The following is a 12918-nucleotide window of genomic DNA, read 5'->3' as shown; positions in this document are numbered from 1 at the left end:
CAGGTAGCCATGCAAAGATAGGAGAAAGATAGCATTCGGCTTAGTGAATTTTCTATTAAGTGGGTGGCTCAGAAACTTTGATTTCTCTCTTTCTTTTTGTGGACAGAGAGGTACTACAGGTTAGTGGTTAAGAATATGTCCTCTTGGGGTGCCTGGGTGGCTCAGTCGTTAAGTGTCTGCCTTCGGCCCAGGGCATGATCCCAGGGTCCTGGGATTGAGCCCTGCATCAGGCCCCCTGCTCCGCTGGGAGCCTGCTTCTTCCTCTCCCACTCCCCCTCCTTGTGTTCCCTCTCTTGCTGGCTGTCTCTCTCTGTCAAATAAATAAATAAAATCTTAAAAAAAAAAAAAAAGAACTTGTCCTCTCAACCATACTTCTCTGCCTTTGAATTCCAGCTATGAGATTTTCTAGCTGTGTGACTTTGTCCAAATTACTCTCTGTGTCCCAGATTCTATATTTATAAAATAGGCATAATAGGTTTGTTTTGAGGCTTAAATGAGTTTATATATCTATCTGCAATAGTTTAGAATGTTTTCTATAAGAGTTAATAGTATTTAAATAATAGCTACAATAGCTATACTGGAAGGGATTCATATCAGAAGTATACGGTATATTAACCAAATTAGTTACCCAATGCTGCATTTAAGGTCATTGTATAATTTAATGATAATAGAATGATAATTTATTATTTCTCATGGTTCATGTGGAACTTAAGAATGGCTCAGCAGAGAGATTCTGGCTTGGAATCTCTTGCGAGTCTAATGCAGTCCAATATCAACGGATGCTATGGTCATCTCAAGGCTGGACTGGAGCTGGAGGATCCACTTCCAATGTGGCCTATGCATATGGCTAGGAGCCTCAGTTTCTCTCCCTGCAGGTCTCTTGAGTATCCTCATAGCATCATGGCTGACTTTCCCCAGAGGGAGGGATTTGAAAGACCGAGGTGGAAGCTGCAATGTCTTTTATGACATAGTATTAGAAACCACATGCTGTCATGTGAACTGTATTCTATCAGTCATTCAGTCAAGATCTATGTCAAGGTGAGAGGATCTATGCAAGTGCAGTAATACCACAAAGGTCAGGGTCACCAGGGGCCTTTTGGGGCTAACACCTGAACTAACTTCATAAGGGAGTGAGACATTAAATAGAAAAGAAGATAGATTAATTTGCAGTGTGGAATAAAACTGCATTTGGAAAAGAACTAGTATGCTCATGTTCGTGTGATCACTGCATTCTCTTTTTCAGAGCCTCTCTAGAGGTGAACTCTAATAAAAATCAACATGCAGCTTGCTGATTATGCATTTAGAATAAGGAAAATTAGATGGAAGGTTAGAATATTTAGTTGCACAGACAATAATGACCTGATACATTCAATGTTGCAGTTGGGGTTATAACTGCCCCAGAATTCAGTCTGTGAGTCAAAACACTGCCAGGCACTCTCAGGCTGTTCCTGGGTGGGATTCGTCAGTGTTTGCTTCTGTTACTCCTTAAAAATCTCTTTGCAACAATGACTAACCCTATGTAAATGGCACTTCTCTTCATTCAAACCTTTTTCGGGGAGATATTCTATCCTATTAGACCAATTGCATACCTTTATTAGACCAATTGCCTAATGATCTTATAGTTTAATGCTCAGAGGCCAATCCCATCAAAAATGACTGGAGGTATCTCGGTGTTTCCTCCATGTGCTGTATATGTGCCCTATGCTCTATTCCAATCTTTCCCATTTTTCTTGGCTCCTCAGAATTTGTACCTCAGGGCTCCTGTGGGTCTTTCAGAAAGTTCTGCTTCTTCCCAGATGTAGCGTTCACTTCCCTTGATGGAAAACTACTGAGAGTCTATCACTTTAGCCTCTCGCATATTTCTCCTCAGGGAAGGAAGAATGATTTAATCTCTCCCCTTTCTCTTGGAGTGAGCTGCGTGTGGAGAGTGTCTTCCTCTTTTCCTCCACGTTTGGAGGCCCTGCCCCACAAGAGAAAACTAGCTGTAGACTACACAGGCACTGCAGGTTTTGGGGAGTAAGTTAACCTAATACTGTTTTTTGTTTTGTTTTGTTTTTTATAATTTGGAAATTCAGTTACCTTCAAATAAAAGACACATTCTTTATCAGCAATAAAGATGATACTAGGCCCCTTTCTGCCTTATTTCTTGTCTTATTTCAGGATTGTATTAATTATCAGACAGGTATTAATTATCAGCCTCCTAAATAAAATTCCCTATAGTGTTCTATTCCTTGTTATTTCCTCAGAAACTTTCTCTCTCATATTGAGGAGCTAGGAAACAAGGGATTACAAAGCCAAGATGGCAATGGCATTCCAACAATGGTTTTTCTCATCAAATGCCTTTATCTGTGATACATACCATGTGTTCCTTTGGCCTCATGAAATCCTTTCACATGCAACTTGCCTTTCATTTTCTGTTATAGAAGATTACTTATTAATGTATTTATTTATTATTCATACTTTAGCTATGTGTAAAAAGGATTCTGTTGCTGTTTATATTTTATGCTAGACAATAAATTCTAAATGGCTTATGAACGCTTATGCTTTTTATCTTACATTACACCATAATCCTATTTGTAACTTCAGAGTCTTCCAAGTGAGCTCTATGGAATTGTGGTATATATTACAATGACAAAGAGACTGCTAGTCAGAGACTTTAATTCAAGTCCCAGCTTGTGACTCTGGATAACTCACTTATTCATGTATAACTTAGGTTATTTATGGTTCTGTCTATAAGACATCATTGTTATGAGGATCAAATAAAATATTATATATAAAAGAAATTTAAAATAATATAAAATTTCCATGAAAAATTACCATAATTATAAATAACCATTAATATAAAGAAGATCTCTAATAGTTGTAATTTTAAGATATTGCCTCAAGTTTTTGGTCGTTATGGGGGAAGTTGCCATATGTTCCATTTTAGGAGATATTAATAGTAATTATTAAAATCGTATTTTAAACATGTGTATGTTATAGGAAAAAGACAACTTTAAATCTTCTTTTCAAATAGGATACTCTTACTCTTGAGAGAATAACATATAGTTGTGCCTGACTACTAGTTTTTAGAAGGTATAAGGAGATTCTATGATCTAGTCTTGTGACTTGCTGATAGTAAATAAAATGGTTACATGTGTAAGAAACTTATTTTTAATATCAAAGAAACATTTATACTACATAGAACAAGAAGAATGAGAATACTGAGCGTATTCATACTGCTGATAGTTATAGTTCATATTTTGTGTTAATTCCAAGTTAATTGCAGATTCTTTTTTTTTTTTAAGATTTTGTTTATGCACTTGAGAGAGAGAACAAGCAGTGGAGAGTGGCAGAGAGAGAGCAGCAGACTCGCTGCTGAGCAGGAAGCCGGACGCAGGGCTCGATCCCAGGACCCGGAGATCATGACCTCATCCGATCCCAGGACCCGGAGATCATGACCTGAGCCGACTCTTAACTGACTGAGCCACCCAGGCGCCCTGAATATTCTTGATTAGGTACGTTCAGTACTTCTGCTTGATTGGTCTTACAGTGTTTTACCCATCTTCTCATTGCAGTTCTTTCTCTAAATGTTTCTGCCTGTCTCCATTTTCATTAAGAGGTGACAAACTCGTGGCCCAAGGACAGAATCTAGCCCAAAGTGATTTTTTACTTGGGCTAGAGAGTACTCACTTTTTTTTAAAACTAATATGCAAAATCTGAACATTTTATATAATAATCCATATTACTAGATTCTACGAAAAAATTAAAAATGAGAACTTGTAACATTGAGCTCTCATTTTTGCATGGCTGAAATACACTGGAGCCAATTTTCCTCCTCTGGCTAACGTAAGATCTCTCTAATTCACCGGAGCCAGACCCTCCCATACACCCTGCTTTCTATCGTCTCCTCCTTGTTTGCTTCACCTGTGTGATCTGTCTTACTCCTGAAGTATTCGCGCTTTGGACCTGGTAGAGTTTTCGTTCATTTGTAGTCTTCTTGATCTGTCTTTTAAGTATTTTTCTCTTTGAACTTTGTTTATGATTCTCGAATTAATTATTTGGAAGTGGTCCTTCTAATTTAAATCTTGATTGATGAAATTATAACATACCTTTGTTTCTTAAAATTGAGAATTCTTACTATTGTTATTTCATGGGTTCCTTGACTATATAAAGGACACACACACTGAGAAAAACATTCATCAGATCTGCACAGCTTGATAGGAGGAATTTATACTCTGAGAAACTGGAAGGGCAGAGGTGTTTCTGAGAAAACCAAATTGAGATCACGAGCATGGAGTACTTACTATCATGTCAGGTAATTACAAATTTGCTTATCTTGTGCTTATCCTTTTCAATGTGGCTATTCTCTCTTCTTACCAAAGCTATCTTACAAAGTGGCTGGCATTAAAAAAAAAAAAGACAAAATTTCATCTCTGAGATGAATTCAGTGGATAATACCTGGACATTGTTCAAACAAATCATTTTTAAATTATGGGAGGAAATTTAGCAAGTTGTGCTCAAAGTATTAAGTATTTTATTTTTCAGGAGAGTTTTTTAGGAGGATTCCTTAGAGTTACTGAAATATTCCTGCTGTTACAATTTCTTTGTTGAGTCCACACATCTGTTTGCTCACTAAACAGACTGTGAAACATCCTAGGAGTGATTTGAGTTTAAGTGATATCCTGACAAATGGCTCTAGTTTCGATTATTGGGATGGATGGAGCCTGTACCCTAATTAGGCATAGGGTGAGTGTTCCAGGGATACCTCTCTCATCTGGGATCTTTTTGGAATGAATTTTGAAGAATGCCACTCCCGTAGAATGAGGAACACTGCTTCAGCATCTGGGAAGAAGCTGCCTTGTTGTCTTTAGGGAATATCCGTACTCCTGGTGTGCACAAAAGAGAAGCCTCTTAACATATGCACTGCAACCTTGGATCCTTGTTTCTGTCTGAGTGTGGTTAAAATATAGAGATCTGCTTATTTTTTAATTAACTAGGATTTGGTTTGGGATTCCTGAATTTTAGTTGAGCATACGTAAAACTTTTTCATGTGTTTCACACATCTGGTGTAGAAATGCATTCTGCCTCACATTTCAGACCTATATTCTATTTCCATCTGAAAATTCTTTGTAGTCTCATCAAGACTCCATTCTTTATTTGTATCTCTATCTTCTGCTTCAGCTCACCATTTTATTCCCATGAGATCTTAAGGAAGCATGTTGCTTTTCTCAAAAATGGAACAATTGAACACACCTCTATTTATACTTTGAGAAAGGACAGTCTTGACATGATATGCACACAGGTTTTACTTATAGGGAAGAGGCAAAAGGGAGATACCATAACTTGCCTTTTTATTATCCACTATTAATTTACAGGGCAAAGCTCTGAGTTAAATGCTCAGTTCTCCCAATTACTAATGGAATGCCATTAAGGCAAATTAATTCTGTAACAAAAATCTCTTGGGAATTGGTTATATGGTCCCAAAAACTTATGAGTGTCTTCCACACTTTTTCAGGCTATTTCTCTGTTTCCAGCTCACTAACATGCTATTGATTAGGAAGGAGTATAAACTAAATGAATTAAGTTGTCTGGTTAAGCGATTATACATAACAATACAAGGGGATGGAATCACAGTTCATTTATTTTTAATAATAATCTATAAACTTTTACCTATTTTGTAAGTTTGTAGGAAGGACATTACTAAATGTTAACAAATAATCTCTATTAAATATTTGTCCACAAAAATCTGATCTGCTTGATAAAGGTATGGACAGCGTATCGAAATATTTTTATAGAGCTCAATTTGCTCTCTCCACAGCACAGGTTCAACCATTGTTTGTTCCTTCTCTCATACAAAACTTCAAACTCCTTATTTTAGATAAAATCTCAATTTGATGTAACCAGTTTAGAGATATATGTTCTCTGATAGAATCCAGCCAAGCCATCTTATAGAGATTTCATCTCTAGTACCACCTGTCAATCTCTTAATATTCCTTCAGATTTCCTGGTACCAGAGGGTTACTCATTCTTGATTACATTGCTTTCATCTTAGAAACGGACCCTTCATGGCCTCAGGTGTTTGGATGTGTGAAAATGAATAAAAGAAACCCCATTTAAAATGGAGTCCAGACACCCTGAATGGGGAGTTCTTACACATTACCCCTTGCTACGGTTTTCAGACCCTAGCAGGAAAAAGCATACTTTGCATTCCCAACAGGAAAAAGCTTACTTTACTACCCTAGCAGGAGGAAGGAAGATTTTCTCCTTGACCAGCAACAACCCAGCCACAACTTGCCACAACCACAACTTGCCACAACCACAACTTGCCACAACCACAACTTGCCACAACCCTGACCTCACACTCTCTTCCAAAGGACTTTCATTACAAACGGTCCTGGCAACTTCCTTCTTTTCTCTATAAAAGAATACCCCTCTCTTTTGTTCTCCAGACTTGCCTATGATTCACCACAGTTTGCATATTCTGAATTGCAATTCCTCCTCTATTGCCAAATAAACTCATTCTGCTGGTAAACTAACTGGCTATTTTATTTTTAAGGTTGAGAGATGTTTTCTACATGATTAACTCATTTTTCTAACAGCAGTAACAAGATTTTCCTTTTTATCTCAAAGTAGAGAAGTATTCATTCAAAGTTGTGTATCAGGAGATTTACGGTATTTTTACATTAACATGTGTATATTCTTTTTAATGATGCAGCAAATCTTACCACATAAAATTAAAACACAAGTTTAAGTAGATTAAACTTGAAAACAAATATATATGTAACTTGATAAACTATGAAGCAATAATTATATTAGTTATCTTATAACCTTGGTTGATATATATATCATATATATGTAAAACTTACATTTTACTTTTCTCTCTCATTCAGCCTTTAAAATTTTTAGGACTCTCTGAAGGCTGTTTCACATATGCTTATAGACTACTTTCAGTAATGATATGGTAACTCTGGTTTTATTTCTATCCTCTTCCTCAACCTCCATTGTATGGACACAGGTACAGTCATGGCCTCTAGGCACCACTGGTTCTATTGCTCTCTGCCGTGTCTCCTGCTTGCCCTCTGGTGCATTTTCCCGGTCTGCCTTATTTTCGTACACACTCTGTGGTCTCTGGCTTTTACACCAGAGACAAATCAGTAAAGTTGGGGAGAATGCCTCTTTCTCCTTTTACATTACTGCAATAAATGGGCAGGAAAGATAACTCTATCGGCAGTTAAGACTTTGAGTGTCTCTACTGTATTTTTTAAAAAAGATTTTATTTATTTATTTGTCAGAGAGAGAGAGAGTGAGCACAGAAGTGGGAGGAGGGGCAGAAGGAGAAGCAGACTCCCCGCTGAGCAGGGAGCCCAATGCGGAACTTGATCCTAGGACCCTGGGATCATGACCTGAGCCGAATGCAGATGCTTAACTGACTGAGCCACCCAGGTGCCCTCTACTCTAGTTTATGTGGCTGAATGTGACCTCTGATTTGGGAGTTCATACTTACAAACAATTTACAACTTCATCTTGTAAAAGGAGAGGATCATCCATGAACTGGTGAGGTGTGGTTGGCTACTGATTTGGGGACACTTGGAGATACAATGACGATTGATTAAGGAAGAGGTTTGGAAATGGGATGAGAGGTGTTATGTTTAAGAGGTTATGTTTCACAAATTTTGCCAGTGGAAGGCGGTGCTTGGATATACTAGGCTAAACCTCAAAAAGTGAGGCTTGGTTAACTCTGCCAAAAATTGTGCAACTCTCCAGTCTCCAGGGAACTGACCTGCAAGGAAACCATAGACCATGGGAGATGGGAGATTGGATTTTCCTGCTGAACATTCTGTGTTCACTCTGCTGTCCTTTCTAGTTCTTTTGCCTTCTCTGTCATATCCCTGTCCATCCAGTCTCATCTTTCCTGGTTGAACCTTCATTGTTAATTGTTAATTGTTAAAAAGATAACCAAATCAGTGTCTAAAGAGAAATCCTGGATTTCCTTTTTTTCTTAGATTTATTTATTTATTTGAGAGAGAGAGCACGAATGGGAGGGGCAGAGGGAGAAGGAGAGAGAATCCCAAGGGCAGGGCTCAATGTCATGACCTTGAGATCATGACCTGAGGTGAAACTAAGAGTTGGACCTTCAACCAACTGTGCCAGCCAAGTGCCCTGAGAAATACTGAATTTCTAATAAAAAGGCTCTTTAATTTTCAAATACAGCAAGGCAGGGCTGATATATCAGTGTAAGTACCTGGAACCAGCAAACAAATCTGAATAACAAGCAGCATGTTTTCTTCCAAATCACCTGGTCCTCCTGAAGACAAGATTTGATATTAGGTCAAGCTCATTGGAGGTTTTTGGTTTTGTTTTTTTTTTTTCACTTTTTAGACTGAATTCTCTCTTCAGGAATCTTAAGTAAGTTATGCAAACAGGCTTCCATTGGACCTGCACCAGTTATTCCCAAATACGTCTGGATGAACTGCAAATTAAACTTAGAACATAAGAGAGACACCTGCTACATTTATGTAGTTGTACGAATACATTGTATTTACTGACATGGCTCACATGGCCACAATATTTAATGGTTATTTCAGATATCATTGATTATCAACACATTTCTATTTAGTTTTTTTTTTAAGATTTTATTTATTTATTTGACAAAGAGAGAGACAGCCAGCGAGAGAGGGAACACAAACAGGGGGAGTGGGAGAGGAAGAAGCAGGCTCCTAGCAGAGGAGCCTGATGTGGGGCTCGATCCCACAATGCCGGGATCACGCCCTGAGCCAAAGGCAGATGCTTAACCGCTGTGCCACCCAGGAGCCCCTCTATTTAGTTTTTAAGAGTTATTTACAAATTCCATTTTTAAAAGTAGCTAACACTTTTTTTTAAGTTGCCTATATTGTGAACAATTTCCCAAGTGGAAGGACTACAGCAAGACTTATGAATAGTTTTGTGGCTTGTTATATATTTCCCTTCTTTTGTTCATTGAAAACATTTATTAAGCAATATCTAAATTCAAGTCATTGAATTATGAACCAGGTATATATTGGTAGGCAAACTAGACATGTTCCATACATTTATGGTGTCAAATACGCAAATGTAGAAAATCACTGGACAGTTAGTTATACAAATACAAATAATTGTACATTGTAATAAAGTTACAAAGAGAAAACCAGGGAGAGAGCTAATTTAGACCTGCAATCCAGGAAGTTCCTAAACTGAGTTTTAAAGCGTTTGTCTGTCTGTCAAGCAGAGAGCCAAGAGAGAACTGCTGCAGTAAATGCATGGGGTGCATTTTAATAGACTGTGGGTCACTGTGGCTGTAAGGTAGTGAACGAGGCAATAGAGGCGTGAGAAGAGGTGGGCAAGATGTTATGCTGGTATGTGGCTTATAAACTATTGTAAGTGTTTATTGACCTGCTGTCCTAAATATAGTGGAAAACAATTGGCTGGTTTTAAGCATGGGGGCAGATAACAATTTTATTTATCTTTTTTTAAAAGATCACTTTGACTTGTGAATGATAAATGGAGGGAGGGGAGACTGAAAGCAGAGAGGCCAATTAGACATTTATAATAGCCTAGGCAGGTGGTGAAAGTGAGTGGGTCTATGTTAGTGGGAATGGAGATTGACAAAGTGCAGATATTAGAATGACATTTTGAATAGAATTGATAGGGTCTGGTGATGTCGAGGCATCAAAGCTCTCTTTCATATCTATGGCTTGAGTGAATGGAGAATAGGAAAAGTCAACATGCAAATTTGATGAATATGGGTTATCTCATTTAAAGTTGAGAATTAGAACTTACCTATAAGTTTATTTCTTTCTTAGAATATGATTAATCAATCGTGCATTTATTCAAAAACATTTATTAGCATAAGATGTGTGCCAGGCATTTTACTAAGTATTGAAGATATAAAAATGAATAAGATATGGTCCTTGCTTCAGAAGCCATAATTATTCTGCAAGAGATTGACAAATAAACAATTATGTGCAAGCAAATTCTTCTCATGAATATTTATGAGACAATCCAAACAAATTATTAGCAAAACAAATTCATTGATGTACAAAAATGATAGCACATCATGACCTAGTTGGTTTTGTCCTAGGAATTCAAAGGTCAGTTAACATTAGAAAATATGTAATGTATTAAAGGAGAAAACATGTATAATCATCTCACTGAGAGCTTAAAGAAGATTGTGATAAAATTCATGCTCTTTCATGATTAAAACTCTCTTATTCAATAAAAAGAAAAGAAAATTTCTTTCACCTACTAAGAATATCTACCAAAACTTGCAGTATATATAATTTTTAATGGGGAAATTTTAGGAGCATTCTCTTAGGAGTAGGAAAAAGAAAAGGATGCTCCCAGTCTTACTTTATTTAGCACCACGCTGGAGACCCTACACAGTACAGGAGGATAAGAAAAAATTAAATTCCACAAGAATAGGAAAAAGAAAAAAGAAACCAAAATAAATCAAAACAGGATCCAGGGCTATTGTGTATCAGGTTGGGTTAAGCTTTCAGACCTAACATAAAAACACCAAAATCCCATGGGTTTAACACACAAGAAAATGTTTACTTTTCAACAATGTAATATCGGATTCAGTATGTCAAGAGCTGTGAAGGATCTGGTATTTTACCCTCCTTGCAAGCAATATATTAGAGATATGCATTAGAGATAATGGACTTTATTACTCAGGGCAGCAAGTAGCATGTATCTCATGTTTTCTTTGTTCCCATTGCTCAGTTCCCATAGGATGACTTAGAGGACCAGGGTATATCTCACACTCAGTGGACTGCATTACAGGAGAGGAACTCTGTGCTTAAAGAACCTAAATATTTTATACTAGAGAGTAAGCATGTTTGCCTTGTGCAACAGAGTCAGACTATCTTTATTCTCCAATGTTGTTTGTTATATAAACTCCTTTGAAAAGATAGTCCAGACAAAGGCAGCCAGTGCCTCTGTAAAACGGGGTAAAACATGAGAAACCAATGGATAATTGTCTTCCAACACAGTAAAACCATTCTTCTCATCTTGTTCTTAAGGATTCAGATTCTTTTCCATTTCCCATGCACCACCTCATTACCAAGTCAGAGGAAGAGAGAATGTGGAGAAATCACACCCATGTACAAATGCTTCATCCCAGAAGCAGCAAGCAATACTTTCTCTCATAGCCCATTGTGTAGACCAAACCCCCCAAAATAGAAGTATATGGACTATTTGGTGAATATACTGCATCTGCCATAATTTCAAGTCAATATTACACAAAGTTTTTAAACAATCCATTAACTAGCTGATTGGCTAATTTTCGAATTTATTGTGGAAAATCAAAAGCCTAAGGAGAACCAAGATTCTCCCAAAGAAGAGTAAGATGGGAGATATTTTATCACATATCACCAAATTTTAGTATCTATTAAAGTCTAAAATAAAAGCCATTAACTATTAGCACAAATAGGGCAAAATAAAGACTCCAGAAATACTCATGCATGTATAGAAACTTGATATATGACAGATGACTGTGGAAAGGGAAGGTCTATTCATTAAATGGTGCAGATATTATTACCCAACTCTATAGAAAAAATTAAGTTTATTTCTTAATTAAAAATTTAAAAAATCATACTTTTTAAAAGATTTATTATAGGTTTAAATATAAAGGGAAGTTAAAACAAGAAAATAATGAAGAATAATTTCATGACCTCAGGGTGGGTAGGAATTTATTAATTCCAAAAGGTGCTAACTATAGAAGAAAAGATGGCTAAATTAGAACACATTAAAAATTTAAAATGCTGTTCTCCACAGGGCACCACAAAGACACTGAAAATATAAGTCACAAAGCAGGAGAAAATATATGCAATGCCTAAAACTGATAAATGTTTCGTATCAGTATATATAAATAACTCATAAGTCAGCAGGAAAAAAATTTAAACAAACCTTTAGAAAAATCTGCAAAACATGATGAGGCATTTTACAGAAGAGGAAATAACTGCTTAGTGAAGATATGAAAAAAATACATATATTTTTTAGATAGACAGCACAAGAGGGGGAGGGACAGACGGAGAGAAAGAATCTTAAGTGGGCTCTATGCTCAGCAGGGAGCCCAATGTGGGGCCCCATCTCAAGAGCCTGAGATCATCACCAGGCCTGAAATCAAGTGTCAGACACATAACCGACTAAGCCACCCAGGTGCCCCTGAAAATATTTTTAATCATATTAGTAGGTCAATGTAAATTAATATAACAGGTTCTTATTCTCATGGCCCAGATTGACAAAAATTTTAAAGTCTGAAAATACCAAGTGTTATAATGATGTAAAGCAGTAGGAACTCATTTGGTGTATGTGTGAGTTGAATTAGGTTAATAACATTTTAAAACAATTACTCATTATCTAAACATGGACATACACAAAGACTCAACAAATTTACTTCTTGCCATAAACTAGAGAAAATTCTGCAAGTGGGAATATTCTGCATACGGAAAATCCTGTACCAAGAGACATGCATAAGAATTACTGTGTTTGTAATATTAAAAACCAAAGGGTGTGAGTAAAATCTTCATTGACAAGAAGTTAAAGAATTCTTCCTGTCTGACTACCTTCAGACTAAGACATTGGCTTTTCCTGCCTTCAGACATGAACTGACACAATGGCTTGTCTTGTGCTTCAAGCCTGCCAGCCTTTAGACTGGAACCATACCATCCACTCCCCTGGATCTCCAACTTGCTAACTCACTCTGGGGATCATGAGATTTAATTTGTCAGCCTCCATAATCACATAGCTACTTCCTTTCTCTCTCTGGTTTGTTTTCCTGGACGACCCTGACTAATACAGTTATTAAAGTTATCCGTTTGATGCTGTTGGAGAACTAATAAGTAGGGAGGAATTGCTAGATCAGAATTGGGTAAAAGGGAGAGATCCAGAAAGTTGAATCCAGATTTGGGGTTACTTGAT

General features: G+C 37.0%; 1 long non-coding RNA gene across 2 annotated transcripts in view; it reads left to right on the top strand.

Annotated features, from left to right (window-relative positions):
• LOC123793626 (uncharacterized) overlaps positions 1-12918 on the top strand; it is a 134364-nt gene that overhangs the window by 92954 nt on the left and 28492 nt on the right. For both annotated transcript variants that reach the window (XR_006780041.2, XR_015722997.1), the window contains exon 4: positions 3288-3497. This is a non-coding gene — a long non-coding RNA (uncharacterized LOC123793626). The remainder of the gene's footprint in view (positions 1-3287; positions 3498-12918) is intronic.

This window comes from Ursus americanus, chromosome 35, assembly GCF_024610735.1.
Source record: "Ursus americanus isolate L20-20 chromosome 35, mUrsAme1.1.p, whole genome shotgun sequence".
NCBI classification, from domain to species: Eukaryota; Metazoa; Chordata; class Mammalia; order Carnivora; family Ursidae; genus Ursus; species Ursus americanus.
The sequence above is the reverse complement of the archived record's forward strand: the minus strand, read 5'-3'. Positions and strand labels throughout refer to the sequence as shown.